General features: G+C 39.2%; 1 long non-coding RNA gene across 1 annotated transcript; it reads right to left on the reverse strand.

The window, feature by feature from the left end:
* Window positions 1–6467: 6467 nt before the first annotated feature.
* Window positions 6468–19408, reverse strand: LOC111773230 (uncharacterized). Its single transcript, XR_011437973.1, has 3 exons — window positions 19063–19408; window positions 9495–9641; window positions 6468–6702 (listed from the first exon to the last, which is right to left on the reverse strand). It is a non-coding gene; the product is annotated as an uncharacterized lncRNA (long non-coding RNA).
* Between the last annotated feature and the right edge of the window lie 281 nt (window positions 19409–19689).

The following is a 19689-nucleotide window of genomic DNA, read 5'->3' on the forward strand; positions in this document are numbered from 1 at the left end:
AGGCAAATATCACTGATGAACATGGATGCAAATATCCTCAACAAAATATTAGCGAATCAAATACAACAATCCATTAAAAAGATCATAAACCACGATCAAATGGCATTTATTCCAGGGATGCAGGTATGGTTTACCATCTGCAAATCAATCAACGTGATACACCCCATTAACAAAATGAAGAATAAAAATCACATGATCATCTCGATAGATGCAGAGAAAGCATTTGAAAAGATACGGCATCTATTTATAATAAAAACTCTGAATAACATGGGTATAGAAGGAAAGCACCTCAACATAATAAAGGCCATATATGACAAACCCAAAGCTAGTAACATACTCAACAGAGAAAAACTGAAAGCTATTCCTCTAAGAACAGGAACCAAAGAAGGAAACTCATTTTTGCCACTCTTATTTAACACAGTATTGGAAGTCCTAGCTAGGGCAATCAGACAAGAGAAAGAAATAAAAGGAATCCAAATTGGAAAGGAAGAAGTGAAACTGTCACTATTCGCAGACTTGATTCTATATATAGAAAACCCTAAAGAATCAACCAAAAAACTTTTAGAAGTAATGAATGGATACAGTAAAGTTGCCAGATACAAAATCAACATAGAAAAATTAGTTGCATTTCTAGGCACTAACAACAAAGTAGCAGAAAGAATAAAATACCTAGAAATAAATTTAATCAAAGAGGTGAAAGACCTGTACACTGAAAACTATAAAACATTGTTGAAAGCAATTGGAGAAGAAATAAAGAAATGGAAAGAACCTCTGTGCTCTTCGATTGGAAGAATTAACATAGTTAAGATGTCCAAACTTCCTAAAGCAATCCAGATTCAATGCAATCCCTATCAAAGTTCCAGTGACATTTTTCACAGAAATAGAACAAAGAATCCTAAAAGTTATATGGAACTACAAAAGAACCCTGAATAGACAAAGGAACCCTGAGAAAAAAGAACAAAGCTGGAAGTATCACACTCCCTATTTCAAAATATACTACAAGGCCTTAGTAATTAAAGTAGTATGGTACTGGTACAAAAAAAGACACTCAGATCAATGGAACAGAATCAAGAGCCCAGAAATAAACCCACACATCTACGGACAGCTACTTTTCGACAAGCTAGCCAAGAACATACAATGCAGAAAGGAAAGTCTCTTCAATAAATGGTGTTGGGAAAACTGGACAGCCACATGCAAAAGAATGAAAGTAGACCATTATCTTACACTACACAAAAATTAACTCAAAACAGATTGAAGACTTGAATATAAGACTTGAAACCATAAAAATTCTAGAAGAAAACATAGGCAGTACACTCTTCAACATTGTTCTTAGCAGCATATTTTCAAATACTCTGTCTGACCAGGCAAGGGAAACAATAGAAAAAATAAACAAATGAGATTATATCAAACTAAAAAGCTTCTGCACAGCAAAAGAAACCATCAACAAAATGAAAAGATGACCTAACAACTGGGAGAAGATATTTGCAAACTATATGTCAGATAAGGAGTTAATATCCAAAATATATAAAGAACGCATGCGTCTCAACAACAAAAAAACTGGCAACTCATTTAAAATATGAACAGACAATTCTCCAAAGAAGATATACAGATGGCCAACAGGCACATGAAGAGATGTTCAACATCACTAATTATTAGGGAAACGCAAATCAAAACTATAATGAGCTACCACTTCACACCCATCAGAATGGCTATAATTAAGAAGAAAAGAAATAACAAGTGTTGGAGAGGATGGAGAGAAAAGGGAACTCTCATACACTGCTGGTGGGAGTGCAAACTGGTGCAGCCACTATGGAAAATAATATGGAGATTCCTTTAAAATATTAAGAATAGAATCATCATACGATCCAGTTATTCCACTGCTAGGTATATTTATCCAAAGATCATGAAAACAAGAATACGTAAAGATATATGAACCCCTATGTTCATTGCAGCATTGTGCACAATAGCCAAGACTTGGAAACAACCTACATGCCCATCAAGGGACGAATGGATAAAGCAGATGTGGTATATATACACAGAGTGGAATACTACTCAGCCACAAAAAAGATGAAATCTTACCATTTGTGACAATATGGATGGACCTTGAGGGTATTATGCTAAGCAGAATAAGTCAGAGGAAGAAAGTCAAATACCATGTGAGTTCACTCAAATAGAAGATAAGACAACAACCACCACCAACAAATACATGGATACAGAGATTAGATTGGTGGTTACCAAGGGGGAATGGGGAGGGAAGAGGGTGAAAGGGGTGACTGGGCACATGTGTGTGGTGATGGATGGTAATTAGTCTTTGGGTGGTGAACATGATGCAATCTAACAGAAACTGAAATATAATGACATACACCTGAAGTTTCGTAATGTTATAAACCAATGTTATCTCAATAAAAAATATACGTAAAAGTAAAAAATTTAAAAAGTAGCATAAAATTTTGATTTTTTTTTGCTGAGGAAGCTAACATCTGTACCAAAATTCCTCCACTTTATATGTGGGTTGCTGCTACAGTATAACTGACAAGTGGTATAGGTCTGCGCCCAGGATCCCAACCCGCAAACCTGGGCCACCAAAGCGGAGCATGCCAAACTTACCAGCTACACCATGGGCCTAACCCCTGAGATTCTATTTTGGAGAGCTCACAGAGACCATGAAAGGATCGTGAAAGAAGTTGAGATAGCGATGCATAAGAATAGCTCCTTGTGGTATAGATCCAGGACTATCTTCAAAAGAGAAAGAGAAAAAAATCCTATAGTTAAAGCTAAATTCAAAAAAGAGGAGTGAAATCATTACTTTTTAAATGTATTTTGGAAATTTGTGTTCTCACAGCATATTTTATAGAGCTCATTGGCATTAAAACCTTTGGTGCATGTAAATTACATACTCCTAAGATTGCTTCTAATGGCACTAAGAGCCCAGAATCTTTGAACCGGAGAGCATTAGATTGAAAGAAGGAAGAAATGATGTTATGAGGGTAAGAGAGACGCAATTGGTTGGGGTCAAGATAGTTAATGACACCATTTTTTTTTTCTTTTGTACTTATGACCTCTACATTAGATGCATTTACTTTCCAGGAGAGAGATTATTTTCATTATGATTCAGAGACATGTGCAAAGAGCTACTTCCAGCTGAGACAGAGTTACCGGAGCCCCTGTTGAGAGACAGAGCATTAAGACACATATGTGCTTTCACCCCATAGAACTTAGAAAGTAGAGAGAAATGATTGGTTTCAGCTCAGTCCACTACGGCCAGAGGAGCTGCTGCCACCTAAACAAGAATGGATCTAGTTTTCCTTTTTCACCTCGAATAATAGTATATATAATACACGTAATGCATGCAAATAGTATACATCATACATGTAAAGCTGTGAATGCAACTACCTCCTTTATTTTCTATTTTGTAGCAAATTGCAGAGAATTTGATAACTAGGCTGTAAAAAAAACATACATTGGTATAACAGCTATTGTAAATATTTTGCTCAGTTTTTATTGTTAAATTACATTTTTATTGATGCATGTATCTGTGGGTCTGTGTGTCTCTCTGGGAGAGTTGCGTGTGTGTGTGTGTTTGAGGAGAGAGCGTGTAAGGTGAAAGAGACTTGAACATATTCCCAAGTTGAAAAGAAAGAGCCAGTGGGGGAGCTGGCCCCATGGCCGAGTGGTTGAGTTCTCATGCTCCGCTGCAGGCAGCTCAGTGTTTCGTTGGTTCCGGTCCTGGGCGCGAACATGGCACTGCTCATTGGGGCCACGCTGAGGCGGTGTCCTGCATGCCACAACTAGAAGGACCCACAACTAAGATATACAACTATGTACCGGGGGGCTTTGGGGAGAAAAAAGGAAAAAAATAAAATCTAAAAAAAAAAAGAGTCAGTGGGAAGGGAGAAGTCACAAGGGAAAGCTGTGAGCCCTCAGGACCTGGTTAGAGGCAGGAGGAGCTCAGAGGGCTGAGGTTCTGTGATTTTGGCTGTGAGGACTGGAATGAAGATTATTGTTACTGTGTCTTATTATCATGCACACATTTTGATGGTGTCTATTGTTCCCCTAATTGCTGTCCTTGTCTCCCCTCTGCCCACTTCCACTGATAAGAATTTGAGGAAACTAGGTCACGTTTCCTTGTCAGTGGAAATCTTTGAGTGTCATAAAGACCACAAATCCTGGTCTCCACTTTTATTTATAAAACACCTTTTGTACTATCATGTAGACAGAGCCTCAGAGAAAAATAACAAGCGATACATTAACTCCTTGAAAGTATAAGCACACTCTGGATACGCTATACATAAATTCAGAATTGCTAAATTAAAAATGTATGGAACCATAATATTGAAGTCTCTGCTTCTTTGAAACTTTTGATATTTGTTCCTTTTAAAGGACATTGACAGGATTCAGTAGGGGATTTTGAATCTGTAAGACAGAGGCTACCAAGAACAAGTAAATGAGTCAGCCACTGTTTGCAATTTGTCGCTGTCTAAATTCCTCAGTGACACGGAGACTTACTGAAAGAATTTGTATTTTGTTATAGCACTGGAACAGAGGGAAAACTTTAGAGCAATGCTTCTTAGAAAAGGATGTTTTTCTTTGAAAAATGTGATCTCACACAGAAGAGGGAAGGATTTTTATCTTTTTTTCATTGCAAATCCTTTTCCAATGGAGCTATCAAAAATGATCAGGCCATAATTCTTTTAAAGAATTGAAGTTGAAAGAAAATATTTTTACCGAGCATTCTTTAAAACTTCGTTTTGAATAGGGAAGACATACACATGTAAAATATTCAAATATTCAAAAGGCACATAATGAAACAGAATCAAAAGTAAAGACTTCTCTTCTGCACCGCAAGCACCAAGTTCCCACCCTAGAGGCAACCACTGTTATCAGTCTCTTGTGGGTCTCTCTGGAGATATTCTTGCATTTATACTTCTAGATATTTATATGTTCCCCTCCACTAGCAGCAGACGGTATGCATTGTCATCTACATTGCTTTTTTCTGAATGGCTCTTGAATTTAAAAAGTATAAGAAAGATAACGTTGGCCCTCCTTAGGCAGCAAAGCACTGGCCCATCTGATGCTAGTGAAACTTCCAGCTCCCCTTCCCTTTCGTGCATTAACATGCACGGAGGCTCCTGTTTTGAACTGGAGCACGCGGAAGAGAAGAAAGAAATTGGGGGCGAGGTGACGTCTGTGGCTGGTGGGGAGTTAAGGATGGGAGTTACTATTTTATAACCTTAGATGGGGTTATATGCCTAAGGTCAGAAATGTGGCAGTCAGAATACTAATGGCACTATTTTTTTAGGAGGGATGTGGAAGGTTTGTGGGAAGGAGGGGAGGGCCAAAAGTTAATTTCTGAGAAAGGAGAGTCATTTTAGAGTCTTAGGGACCAAATGTGGTGCATAGTTGAAGAGGAGGCCATTTCCCCCACTTCCCCTTGGAAACCAGAAATGATCTGACACTCCTCAAATCTGCAGACAGAGAATGTGGAAAATTATAAGCCAGGGTAGGAAAAGAAGGAAAGAGCAGACACCACGCAGTTACAGACTGGTTTGTGGGCATGTGTGTGGCATCCTTCTGGGGAACTCCCCAAAATAACTTGGGGACACTTGGAGTTGCACTGATTACTAGTCATCAAACCAATTGGAACTCTTGCCATCATAATTTGGGCATATAAATAGACTGCAACTTTATTTTGTTTTCCAAATCTGGTGAGGCCAGGAAACATGGGGTACATGTTAAAATGAAAAACGCTAAATATAAAACATATGTGATACCTTGTAACAGGATGGTAGAATGGAAGCCTTGATTGCAAAACAGCAAATACCTATTCCAAGCTGAAGTGCTGGGCTGAGATTTAAATGTAAGAGACTGAGAACTAGTAGATAATTCTCACACTTCACTCTTATCAGGGATATAAAAGGGTAGGGAAGGAGATTGAACTATAACCTCTTAGGAGAATTTCTCTGGAGAGCTGTACTGAGAGTCCACACCCTCTATAGGGCAAGTTCTGAGGGATGCCTGCCCCTCACCTTAAGCTGGACCTGTAACTGGACCCCCAGGAGAGTCTAATATTTGTTCCCCAAGGTTGGTAGATTGGCTGGGTAGCTGGGACAGCCAAGCTGAAGGAGAAGGGGTGTGTTAGGACCCACCAGTGTTCCTAGAGTTCATTGGGGCTGACAACTGGTGAGTGTTTCCTGTGGGTGTGATGTGGGCCATGGGTGAGAGAGCTTGGGCCTAGAGGCATCCTAGGTCCTTTCCAGAAGGACTCAGAGAGAAGCTGGAGGGAGGTATTGCTAGACTGCTAGGGGCTAAGGCAAGCATAAGTAACCAGGTAACCTAGAGAACCCTTGCCCTGTTAAATCTCCTCTTCCCTCCAGCTCCATCCCTGGAAGGGTCAGGGGTCACCTTTGGACAAGTGAGCGGGGAGGAAGAAGAGAAGCACGGCGTAAGAAGAGAGAAGCTGACCATACTCCAGAGGCAAGGAGAGGCATCAACTTTTAATCATGGTTTGAATTTTGGTTACTATCCGAAACTGACCATTTTAACTGAAGTGAGACTATTTAATGACTAACAGTAACTGTAATGACCAAACATTTCCGTTTCCATCCAGGGGCAGAGGGTGAACTAGCTCTACCAAGTGAGTAGATAAGGAAGGCGCCGTCCCATCTCATCCCACCAGGTGTGTCTGCGCCAGGGAGCGGTTACCTGCAGACGTAGGGGAAAGAAAACAGAAGAAATCCTTGACTTCTCCAGTATTTTCTCTTTCCATTTCCCAGAGGTTCTTCAATTTTTACTTTGTTTTAACGGATTTCTTTCTTTCAAGGCCACTAACGCTTTCCTGTCACGGCTTCCAAATCATTGCTCTCCTTCTTTTATTCTCTCAGGTTTTCTTTCATGATCTCAGGCCACTGCCCTAGCCATGAGTTCTGCTGTTCCCAGGCTGATATGCTCTCTGTCTCTGTGGTTGCAATAGTCATCAGAGCACCATTTTCTTCTCCTTCAAAAAGTACAGACCCCGAAGAGGGAACAGCCCAGGGATGTCACCCTCCAGCCCCTGTGGGCTCCTGAGAGCCAGAGTCACTGCCCTGTGAGTGCCACTGACAAGTCACCTCACAATTCATTTGAGTTAATTAGCTCCTTGTGAAAATGAAATACCTTCCTAACAGCAATCACTCTGAACAATTTAAATCAGAGGTTGTTTGGCAGACTTTAAGGCTCCAGATTATAAACACCTGCACAGTTATAAACACCAGGCCATTGGCCCTGGAGGCAGAGAATGGAGCTTCAACTTCTAGCTCCAACTGTAATGTGTATTCAGCAGGCCTGGGATGATTACTTTGCCTCTCTGAACAAGGAGGCTAGTGGTACCAGCCTCTATTAAATGAGGTAGTAAGCATAACATGTTTAGCAAAATGCTAGGGTTAAATAAGCATTTGCTAAGTATTAACTATTATTATTGGAATCTGACCTCATTTTAATCCCAAATTTACCTCTCTCTTACATTCCCAGGCTCTTAGTTACTTCTTTCTCTTCTCTTTCTTTTCATTCATTCATTCTTTCTTTCTTTTTTGATCAATGGCACTTTGATTTACATGGTTTTTTTCCCCTAGGTTGGGGATTTCCCCTTAATCATCTGTACAAAAAGTTTAAATGGCTTGCAAATAATAGTCTAGAAAACCATGTCCCTGCTACACATAGGATTGAGTTCCCTTCCAACTTACCTTAATGCTAAAGCTGTAAAATGGGAAAGAATAGGATTGAGTCATAGACTATGAGATCCAGAGGATTCCTTGAAACTTCAGCTCCCTCATTTCACACCCTTGGTTGATGATTCCCATTTGTCCTCCTTTCTTATAGATTCCCTTCTGAGTACATGGAGAGGTTTAAAAAAATGTTTCTTTATGACAGTTGCTTTGGACTGTCATTTCTAAGCCTCCATTGATATTGGAATCCTCAATATGTTCCCTTCTAGAAGCAATGTAGTGCTAGAATTTCTTTGGCTCTGAGAAAACTACATTTCTTTTCATTCCGGGTAGGATCAAGACCCCATTCTGCATATTATTGATGTTTTTGCTCCCAGGTAATGGGTGGAGGAAGAAAAAGTAGCATTTGGAAGAAGAGTTAGTCCCTGAGGACCTTCACGGTAGGGTGTTTGGTGGATGGAAGGAAGAGGTAGACCATAAATGTCAAGAACAGACATCATTCCAGAGATGCGAGCAAGTACACAGCTCATGAACCTTTCTGAATGCTAACTGGTTTTTATTCTACAATCACCCTACCAGTTATTTTACTTTATGGTGTTGAAGGATAATTTCTTATAAAGAAAAAAAAAATCTGTCGGATTTGTAAACCCTTTGAAATAGTAGTAACTTTACTTTTTTATGGGTTATTTCTCAAGGAAAGGGGGTCAGGTTGTTTGCCTAATGAATGGATGCAAATATTTTATCACTTTGATGAGCAGCTGTCAGACAGAGAGTGTAAGACAGATGGGGAAATCTTTGTAGGGTTTTCCTGCATTAATCAAGGGCACTATGCCTTTCTTAGCATGGTTTAAGTTTAAATTCTTCTCGGGAGAAAAAAATAGTAAATTTAAAAATTAATGACAATAAGGGTTAAAAAAAACCCTGTCATCCTCAATATTTCATTCAAAAATCAAATAGTCTTGGGTTAACCGACTTGCAGTTTTTGTAACCATTTCTCATCTGCCACACCGTCCACAACAAGAAAACTCATCAATATGCAAGGACTTGTTTCCTGTCCCGTTGCTTCCTCCTACTGTCCAAATATGCCCAATTCAAAGTCTGTTTAGTCAAGCAGGCATGCAGAAGAATGAGAATTTCTCTGGTGTTTTTAAAACCAGCCAGAACAATTCTGACCATTGCTAAGGGGCACTTTTAACCAAACACCATAATGTAGCCAAGAACACAGCAGAATGTCATATTCCTTGTATGTTTTTTGTGTGTGTGTGTGAGGAAGATTGACCCTCAGCTCACATCTGTTGCCAATCTTCCTCTTTTTTGCTGGAGGAAGATGATCCCTGAGGCAACATCCATGTCAATCTTCCCCTACTTTGTAGATGGGACGCAACCACAGCATGGGCTTGATGAGCAGTGTGGAGGTCCGCATCCAGGATCTGAACCTGCGAGCCCCGGGTCATGGCAGCAGAGCACATGAACTCAACCACTATGCCACAGGGCTGGCCCCCTTGTGATATATTTTTTTAAATAAAACATTGATGGTCGTTTTAAATGCTGTTTAAGAAGCAAGGTATCCAATAGGCATCGAGATAATGCTTTTCTAAGGTTCTTTGGGGTTTTCCCTTGCAAAAAGGTATGGTTGTGAAAGAAATACATTTTGGATAGCTAATGTTGTGATGCATTTCTTGGTCAAACAAATCACACCAAGTACCCTGTGGGCCTTTGTCTTAGTCATCTTGGGTTGTTATAACAAAATAGCATAGACTGGGTGGCTTAAACAACAGAAATTTATTTCCTCACCGTCTGGAGGCTGGAAGTCCAAGATCAAGGTGTCAGCATGGTTGGGTTCCATGAGGCTTCCCTTCCTGGCTTGTAGATGGCTGCCTTCTTGCTGTGTCCTCACAATGGGAGGGGAGAGAGACTGCAAGCTGTCTGGTAGCTTTGCTTCTAAGGATATTGATGCCATTATGAGGGCTCCACCCTCATGACTTCATCTGGCCCTGATTACCTCCCAAAGGTCCCATCTCCAAATGCCATCACATTGGGGGTCAGGGCGTTTACACAGGAATTTGGGGGGGGACCCAAACTTTCAGTCTGTAACAGCCTTATATCTCATTTTGACATAACTCCCAGAACTATGTCTTTAATATGAGTGGTGGGCTGAGGAGAATTACACTTCACATCTAGGAAACTAGACCAGAATAAAAATTGCTCCTAAGCAATTCCAAAGCTGTATTTTTTGGTTGTCATTATTTCCCATTTTTTAAATTAAAGTTTTCCATTTTATGTAAATTTGGAAATGTGTATGTAATTTGTAAAGTCAAATAAAGCATATTAAAAATAAGCAGTGCTTGCCCCACCTCTCTCCTACACTGATTCTGCTCATTAATGAAGCCAAGACCCAAGCTTGACAACAGAAGGAGTGGCTGCTTTTTTAAGTGTAGAGTTAGGGCTGTTGAAATAAAGAAAGAGTCTTTGGGTCTAACCCCTTCCTCTAAGTAGGTTACCAATGAAATTATCTGAGACTAATAATTTTCCCTTCTATTTTTTTTTTAGTTTTTCATAGAAATTCCATAATCTCTCCTTTTTTTTTTTTTTTTGCAGTATTTAATTACCTGTAGAATAAAAGAGAAGCTTTACAAGATACGAATTGTTAACGTGTTGAATTTGTAAAATCCATGCATGGTAGAGTCAGGAAGAGATGGCTGACCACACTTCCAGATGGCCATGAGAACTGAGAACTGAGGAATTGTTAATTTTTAGTAGTTGTTATAAATCCGCTGGCCCACATGGATAATTCCGTATTCAGTCATCATTGCCCATACCACCCATTGAGAAGCCCTGCTCCGGACAGACATCCCTTAAGTCTGTTTTGAATAACAGCAGACTTCAGAAAATGGGTGGAACACATGACCTGAAAGGCTGACTCTGAATCAGAACTTCAGGAAACCACAGTGAATTATCTGGCAATTAAGCGTACCCCATTGATAGCAGCTGAATCCAGATCAGCCTCAGGCCTTTGCTTTAGGATTGGCAAAATAGCCCTTGGAAGCCTGAGCAGTTTTGTTCTAGGGCCATGGTTCCCACCTTCTTCTATAATCCCCTTTCAATGGGAGGTGGTATCAGAAATACCACTTCCGCTACCATGCATTGGAAAGCAATAGAGTTCACCATGTTTATCCTGGGTCTTCTGAAACCAAACATCTCCCATTCTAAGACTTTCAAACAAAATTCAAAACAGTGTCCTTGGAGCAGAATTTGAAGGGAGGCCCCTACAAAGCCCGCCAACTCCACGGTTTTCAGTAAAAGGAACTCCTGCTCCAGTCTTTTGAAACCTGGTTCAAGTAAAATACCATTCTCATACCAGGGTTTGAATCACATTTCCTCTGTCCACACAGCTTCTATAGTCTTGCCAGAGAGAGCATTTACCCCACTACTTCCTGATTAAAAAAAAAAAAAAATCTGGCTGGCCTATTTTTTATATGCTAATTATCTCCATCTGTAAGCGCTTCCTAGCCTCTTTAGCTTTTCTTGGCCCAACCTCAAATGCCAACATCTCTTCCAAGGGGAAAAAAATGGGTATCTGCCTTACATCCAGAAGCCAAGGTGCATAGAGAGAATTGAGCCCTTCCACAACTAAACATAAATATGGTACAAATTGGCAATCAGAATTTTAACACTAAACCTTTGTAAAGATAAAAATGTTCCATGACTTACTTCTTTTCACGTGGTTCCTGTGAAGAATAGAGCCCCAAGATACTTACATCACAGAGAGTCTTTCATAAACTTTCCCAGATATATAAGGAAATCAATGTCAGCCTACTTCAGTGAAGCAGTGGATGCTGTGAGTTAAGTCTCCAGGCTTTCTATGGACCATGACTGTTTTGTCCTCAGACCATATGCTTAGCTGTAAAAATTACATGGACTACCCCACGAAACCTCATACTGTATGTTGAGGGAAATAATAACATCTTTGAGAAATGAACTACACTTTCAAAATAATATGTTTTCTTCAGCCTCTTGCAATTTGTTTTTAAATTTGAGAGAGGAGGGATGAAAGTAAAGCTTGACCATTTTTAGCAGAGGCATCATTTCATGTTTTTTGTTTGAGTAGGAAGTGGATGGACGGAGGTCAAAACTTGTATAATTTTCTGACAGATTTGTAAGGACAATCATTTCAAAAACGTCTTTTTAACCATTTCATGGGAAGCATGCTTTTGTTTTCTTATAAATATTTTAGAAGTCAGAAAACATTTTTCTTGTCAGTTTTAATTGTTAGAAAATCTTCTTAAGTCCATGAAACTATTTTAAACTCTGCCATATCTTACTATTTTTTCTCTCCCTACCAAAGACTGGTTTTGTCAATTAACCAGTACAAACTCTTAGGGGCAGAAGATACTGGTTGGAAGAAAAAAGCAAAACAAAATAGAAAACAGAGCCCTCAATGATGAAGACTCCTTCGACCAAACTTTAGTCAGGCTTTTCCGAACTTCTTCTTGAGTAGGCCTCCACCTTGACCTTTCTTTAGCAAAATTCCTGCTAAGCCAGTTTAGCAAGAATTCCCCTACCCTTGATACCTCCTCTTAGGAATTTTCCATCTACTGATCCTCTCACTCTGGCTGTAAATTCCTGTCTTTGCTGTATTCAGCGTTGAGCTCAATCTTTCTCCCTCTTGCAAGAGTCCTGCATAAACTCTTCCTTGCCATTTTAAACAAGAGTCAGAATAATTTTTCTTCAGCAATGGATACCAGTAGCTTATGACTTGGACAAGTCAATAAGCTTCTGCCAGCTTCACTTTTAGCCTTTAAAACAAAGAGGGAAGAGTTAGGGCTTCTCAAGTTTTTCTACAAACTAGAGCCCTAAGTGGCTCAAAGCAAAGATGACATTGATTGAGGTCTCATGCTTTACATTAATAATTTGAGCAAATTTTGCATCTTATTTACTTTAACATAAAAATAAGGCTTTAAATTATTAACTATGGAGTCAATCCGCCAGGTTTATTTTGTGTCTTAGAGAACTCTCTGGCACCATGATGCCTACCAATATTTGAAGAGAATGGCATGAGATACATGCTATTTAACTGTAGAAAATGAAATACAACTACATATGTATATGATAACCACGGTAAATAATTTGGCGAGTAACACTTTATATATTTTCAAATTAATTATATACCTATATATCATTTACTTTCTCATGTTAATATTGGATGGAACGCTATTTGCTAATACAAAGCTTTTTTATTTTTTTAATCTTTCTGAAAGAGCAGTCTACTGTAAAATAGTGTCCTTCTAAAATCTAGACTGCCTTAACTTATTTTGATTTTCAGTCACATTTAGGACTGAAAATTCTTATTTTGTAGTGACAGACAGATGAATTTAAGGAGCAGATAAATGTTAACACTGACAGAACATGTATGCTAATATTTATGTATGCTCTGTTATCTAAATTTAAAAATATAAACACTACTGTATTTCTGATTTTATTTGACATTGTAATGAGAAACTGAAATGGATCTTTTCAAAATGAGCTCCTAATTGCCTTTGTGGCTTCCGCTCGCTCTTGGTCACAGCAAATCCATTATTCCAAAGGCATCGAAGATCAGGGAGCTTGAATTGGAGTGCTGCTTTAAAACTGCTGTGAAATTCTGTTCTGGAATTTTCTCTTCCCATTTTTGTTTAAGGCTATATTTTTAAATATTTATTAGACTTAAAAATTAGCTACATTGGCTGGGAAATCTGGAACCCAGAGATAGGAGCCACCAAAGAAGGAGGGAATAAGCAGCTGGATGAGAAGTAATTTACATGAACTGGGTTGGTGTGAAGACTAGTCTTGCCTGACTAGACTTAGATTCAGATTTATCCTGTCCTTTTTATTGTTCCTTAAATTTAGCAAGACAAACATTTGCCCTAGCTGTAAGCTAAATCATATTGAGCAGGTCAATTTGACTTGAGGTCATAAATAGCGGTGCAGCCATAATAGGTCTCTGCAAATTTATTGGGTTATGTTTTTGTGACCCTTGAGAACTCTCTGGCCAGTAAATTCATGCATTTGTCATCAGGTTGGAGGAACTCTTTAGGAGATTTGCAATGTTTGGGGGCATTTTATTTAAGAAAAAGATAATCTTTCTATTATAAATAATCCATGCTTATTGTATAAAATTTGGAAGCATATATAAAAAGACAAAAAGTAAAAATCAGTTATAATTCTGCTATTCAGTGATAATTCTTATTCGGAGATATCAATGATTACCTAGCCAATGGTCATTTCTATTTTTTTCTCATCTAAAATAAACCAGCTTAGAAGTGACAATATGCCCAGCCTCAGAGGATGGCTCATGATTAGTCTAAAATAAGCATGAACAATATCATTATTCTTCCCATGTTTAAGCATGTGACCAAGTTCTGGCCTGTGAGATACAGAAGACGTCTTAGGGTTATGGCAAGATTTTGTCTCCTGAAAAGAAGATTGCATTTTAAGGGAAAGCCTCTTTTGCTAACATCCATTTTACTTTCCTGTTTGAATGCAGTCCCTGTAAGTATATAAGGCTTAGAGCTGCAGCAGCCATTTTGCAATCATGAGGCAACAATTTGAAGGCCAAAACTAACATGCTAAGAGCAACATAATAGGAGACTAGAAGGAAGTTAGATCATTGATGATGAGTTGAGCTGTTGAACAAATACTACTATAGCCTACCTCAAGACTTCTTGTTAGATTGACAGTAGATATTCTTCTGCTTTAAGTAGCTGTTATCTGAGTACTATTAATTGACCCCAACTCATTCAAACTCATACATCTAGTATGAGCATTTCTGATGTATTTCCTTTCATGTTGTTAAAATGAAAAAATGGAAACCAGACATAAAGATCCGCCAAAAAGACAAAACCATTTAAGCTACATAAGCAAAACTTAGTTTAGCTTATTTCATAAACATGTGATTAACTTAGGTTAATTCTTATAAATGTCTCCCATAATCACAAATGAAACTAAAGTCATTTTCCTAAAATGGTATAAGAGAATCATTTTTAACCAATCCCTTGCCATCTGGAAGTCTCCATTGCAATAATCAATAATTGTGAGGGTTAAACAACCTCCTCATTTTCACTTTATAAGCCCTCCTGAAATGTCACGCCTCTGAACTCCATACCACGTTGGGGTTTGAAGTTGTCCTATTTTCAAACAGCTTATTTCTTAACTCAATAAGATACTCATATCAAGTAAAGATGTATAAATTTCCTTTTGATAATATATAAATACTTTTTAAAGTTTGAGATCACATAAAACATGCTTTTTGTGTTCTGCTTTTTTCCCCCTATTATCCTAAGTCAATAAATAGTCCTTAAAAATGTAATTAAAAAAATTTTGGTCACAATATTACATCATATTGGTGTATACTTATGTTTAACCATAGCTTTATTGTTGGAAATCTAGATTGTTCCTTTCTAAAAGTATAATAGATGCTCTGATTTTAAAAAACCCATTTTTTTAAAAGTCAGATTCTGAATTTTTGCTTTACAATATATTCCTAGAAGTGGATGCTCTGTACTTTGTTGTGTAGGACTGTTGTATCCACACTGTCTGAGCGGAGGATCTAAGGAGTAGACAGATTCATCTTTTCTCTGACCTAACACATTGTTCTCACACTCTCCTTCTCTTTGAAGGGATGTCCATTGCCAGCATTGGCATTGGCACAGCCCACAGACCTCCAGAACCCTCACACGCAGTTGCCTTTTGTTGCTAGAATACAAGGTAAGAGTGTGGATAATTGTGTCTCAGCGGCCTGAGTGGTGTTAGTTACAGAACAGGTGTTCGGCGTGACCGGCTGTGCTGTAATAACACTGAAGGATTGTAAGCGACAGTGGCACCCAAGTGTTCTTTACTACATTCACTTTTCTGTTTGTGTTTGTGTTATGCAGGACCACCTAAAGGACAGGACCCAGGCCAGGGGCTCCTCTTGCTTGGGTATAAAGGCAATCCTTATTTAAGTATGCTTTTGAATAAAGGCCACTCATTATTTCGGAATGAGGAAAGATGGCAACATTTTAACCTACATTTTTCAAGCAATATTTAACAATGAATTTTGTCAATAACTGTGTGTGGAGGCACATGCAGTTTGAATTCTTGGTTTGCTTTTGTTTGTGATGATGGATGCCTCGTGGATATGTTTACCCTATTGAAATGATCATCAGGAATTCAAAATGTGTTCTCTTGATAGATACAGATGTATAGCAATTTACGCACCAATGTGAGTGAATATTAAAAAAGGCCGTTGTGGATACAAGCACCAGATGGGTTCTATATAAAACCTCATCCCATGCGTGGTTTATTTTGGAATGATACAATTACCAAAAACATAGTGACACATTGCAATTTCTTTGCTACAGCTTGATTTTTATAGGATTCCTTGTAGTCTGTGGTGATACTACTCAGTACCCATGATCCCATTATCTGCTAAATTGATCAAAATGTTAAGACTACTATTTTGTATTGCTACACAATTTTTTATGAAAGTAAACTACATTTAAATAAAATTACAGCTAGATATGGCCTGTGTTGATGGCATTTGTGGCTAGTTTGCAGAAAAATCTGTACGCTACGCAAATATCAACCCCTTCTCTGTTAACATGGTCCTGCTTGTTGATCTTATGGGATGAGTTTGTCATATTCACTCAGAGCAGGGAAGCTGGGAGTAAAATGGATGGATGTGGGGGCCAGCCTGGTGGCACAGCGGTTAGGTGTGCACATTCCGCTTCGGTGGCCCAGGGTTCATTGGTTCGGATCCCGGGTACGGACATGGCACCACTTGGCAGGCCATGCTGTGGTAGGCATCCCACGAGTAAAGTGGAGGAAGATGGGCACGGATGTTAGCTCAGGTCCAGTCTTCCTCAGCAAAAAGAGGAGGATTGGCAGCAGTTAGCTCAGGGCTAATCTTCCTCAAAAAAAAAAGGATGGATGTGGAGAATTAGGAATTAGGGAATTTGATTTTTAGTTCTAGTTCTGTCACCAATTATGACTTGCCCAAGTCACTTCACCTCTCTCATGAACTACTCTGATAAAGTAGTTTTCTGATGATGCCCCAGGTAATCTGAATGACCAGGTTATGTGGAAAGGGGTTTGAGGAGTATGCAATCAAGCTGAGTAGTATTCCTGGGTGATGTGGTGCCCAAGTGCTGGTGAGGTCAGGCAGAGTGCAGGCAGGGGCTGTGTCTGCTGCAACTTGCCATCATTATTGGATGTTCTTGTCTGTAAAAGCAGGAAAAAAACAAAAGCTTCAGCAATCCACAAAGGTCACATCTATTACCCGCGGCAATGCTACTAAGAATCCAGTCTGGGAATTCCGGTTATATGTGGAGTTGTCTTTTTACGTGCAGGCCAGTTCCTTTCTTTCTGTGTCTTATTATAATTACCCCCACTGGGTGGAGGATGTAGCATTACAGGGCTTGGAAGATAGATTAGAAAATTGGTAGGAAAAAATGTCTACATAGTGGAAATGATATAGGAAAATAAAATGATTACTATAACCTCTGGCAGTTAAACAATTAAACACTTCACTTTGCTAGAGTACAGACCATCAGTAAAAATGACTTAGGACCATCCCAAGGAAAATTAGTTCATAAGAGACACTGTGGGTCCACGGACCACTGGAGACATGCAGCAGGATGTAAGATGAGGTCCGGGCAATTTGCTTCTAATCTAAGTCTATTTGTTAGAGCCGTAGATGTGATCATGGGGCTATGATGGCTAAAGAAGCTTCCTTATTTTAGTAGAGATGCACAGCAGAAATGCTTTTTTTTTTTTTTTGCTCAGGAAGATTTGCCCTGAGCTAATACGTCTGCCAATTTTCCTCTATTTTGTATGTGCATCACTGCCACAGCATGGCCACCGATGAGTGGTGTAGGTCCAGGTCTGGGATCCTAGCCTGGGCAGCTGAAGCAGAGCACACTGAACTTAACCACTAGGCCACAGGCCCAGCCTCCTACTTTATTTATTTATTTTTTAACAAATCACAGATTCAAATCTCAGATAATAAGAATGAACACTTATGGAGCATTGACGTGTGCCAGGCATTGGGCTAAGCATTCACACCAGCCCTTTGAAGAATGTTCCATTATTATCCCCACTTTATAGATCAGGGCACTCAATTTTAGGGAGACAGAATAACCTGCCTGCGAACCCAAAGCTAATAAATTGTCCAGTTGGGATTAAAAAATCCAGGTGTCTTTGCCTCTAGATCTCTAGCCCTTAACCATTATACAATACTGATTCTAGATTTACTTTCCAAAGAGCCACATCTAAAGTGGCACTTCCATCACTTGCCCTTAGCTGCCTTATTTTTCCTTCCCTGCATTTACCATTATTAAATACTTTATGTTATTAGAGAATTATCTACCTTACATTATTATATATATTACCATATACTATTTACTATTATTACATATGTATTGTTAATTTCCCACCTCCCCTACTCTGTCTGCCTCCAGGTTTTGTCCCCTGCTTATTCTCCTGGGCCCTGAACAGTGCCTGGCACAGAGTAAGTGCCAATTCATATTTGTTGAATGCATATGCAAATAACAACTTGTTACAACGAGTGTCTCTGTAGTCCTTTCATAACTGGGGATTTTTTTCTTTAGCTGTTATTTGCATTAATTCCAGCTACTGCAGTTATTTTTTAACTTATAAACTTTAGTTTCAATGTTAATAGCAGATTAAAAGATGGACCCTTAGAGAAGAAATGTCAGATAAAATATGTGAAACATTTTGAAAACAAAGGTTGAAAAATTTTGCTCTAATAAGCTGACTTCAGTTCAAAACATTTCACGGAATGGGTGAGAAAATGACTTAATGGTTTTTGACCAGAGACCCAGAAGGTCACTTTACTGGAAAATGCTTTGTAAAACGTTTATCTGAAAATTGCTTTGTCATTTCGAAATCTGAAGTGTTCCACCTTAGCTTCTACTTTCCATTTCAGAAACAACTATTTTCTCTTGCTGTTCGGTGAAGATATTTGCTTTACAGCTTTCGTTTATGTGGCCTGAAAGATTTTTTAAAAAATGATGTGTGCTGTAGCTTCTACGCTATAGGTAATGAAACAAAAAGCACCTCTTTATGTTTTCAACAGCACTGGAATTAGCCTTAGGAAAATTTAATAATTCAGGTACAATATAAACGCAAGAACAATAGTTTTGTTCGTTTACTGCCGTCTGCCCTGGAATTGAACTTTTAAACTGGGCTGACTCATGTAGCCCCAAGTCCTCTGGGAAATAAAAGAGGATCTGTCTGTGGTGGATGTCCTAGACCCCCGCCTCTGCTCCTCTCTCTACATCCTATCTCCCACCTACCAACCCCGCCGAGTGTCAGTCTCACTTACCTTTCTGCTTTGTCATCCGGATCCAGTTCCACGCTTCACCTTTGGTTTTGAAGACTGAGAGACTTAAAGGAATCTTGACTTTGGGTGCTCTCTACAGACTTGGCTCATAGTCAGCTTCAGGCTCCTCCTGTGTATAGTACCTGTGAGCACAATACATTGTCCCTTTTAGTTTCAGCTCCCAAGAGCCAAACTTGCCATTAGCATCCAGGCAGGGCCCACTTGGTTCCTCTCTGAGGAGTGTTAGGCAACTATGGAGCTGGTAGGTTTGTCTTTTTGTTCCAGGTACAGAGTTGTTTATCTGTCTAGAAAAGGCCAGGCATTGGTCTTTTTGATGTGATAAAAGTTCAAGCCAGAAAACGGGCAAGCTGCTGTGAGCATGTAACATGTGTGATGTCACAAACGTCTGTTTACAGACAGAGAATGTGGCTCATTTTCTAAGCCCTTGAAGTGTCTAGGACAGCAGGCTGCATGGCAAAGCAGGGAGATACATTTGCTGAATTGAATTCAGTATACTCAAAATTCAGATATTCCATTTTGCCAAGAGATGGCGGATGTGAGCATATCCCTTCAGTTCAGACCATATTTACATAGTTTAGCTATGACATGGGCCTGGAGTTTTCTCTGCTC

Source organism: Equus caballus, chromosome 4, assembly GCF_041296265.1.
Source record: "Equus caballus isolate H_3958 breed thoroughbred chromosome 4, TB-T2T, whole genome shotgun sequence".
Lineage (NCBI taxonomy): Eukaryota > Metazoa > Chordata > Mammalia > Perissodactyla > Equidae > Equus > Equus caballus.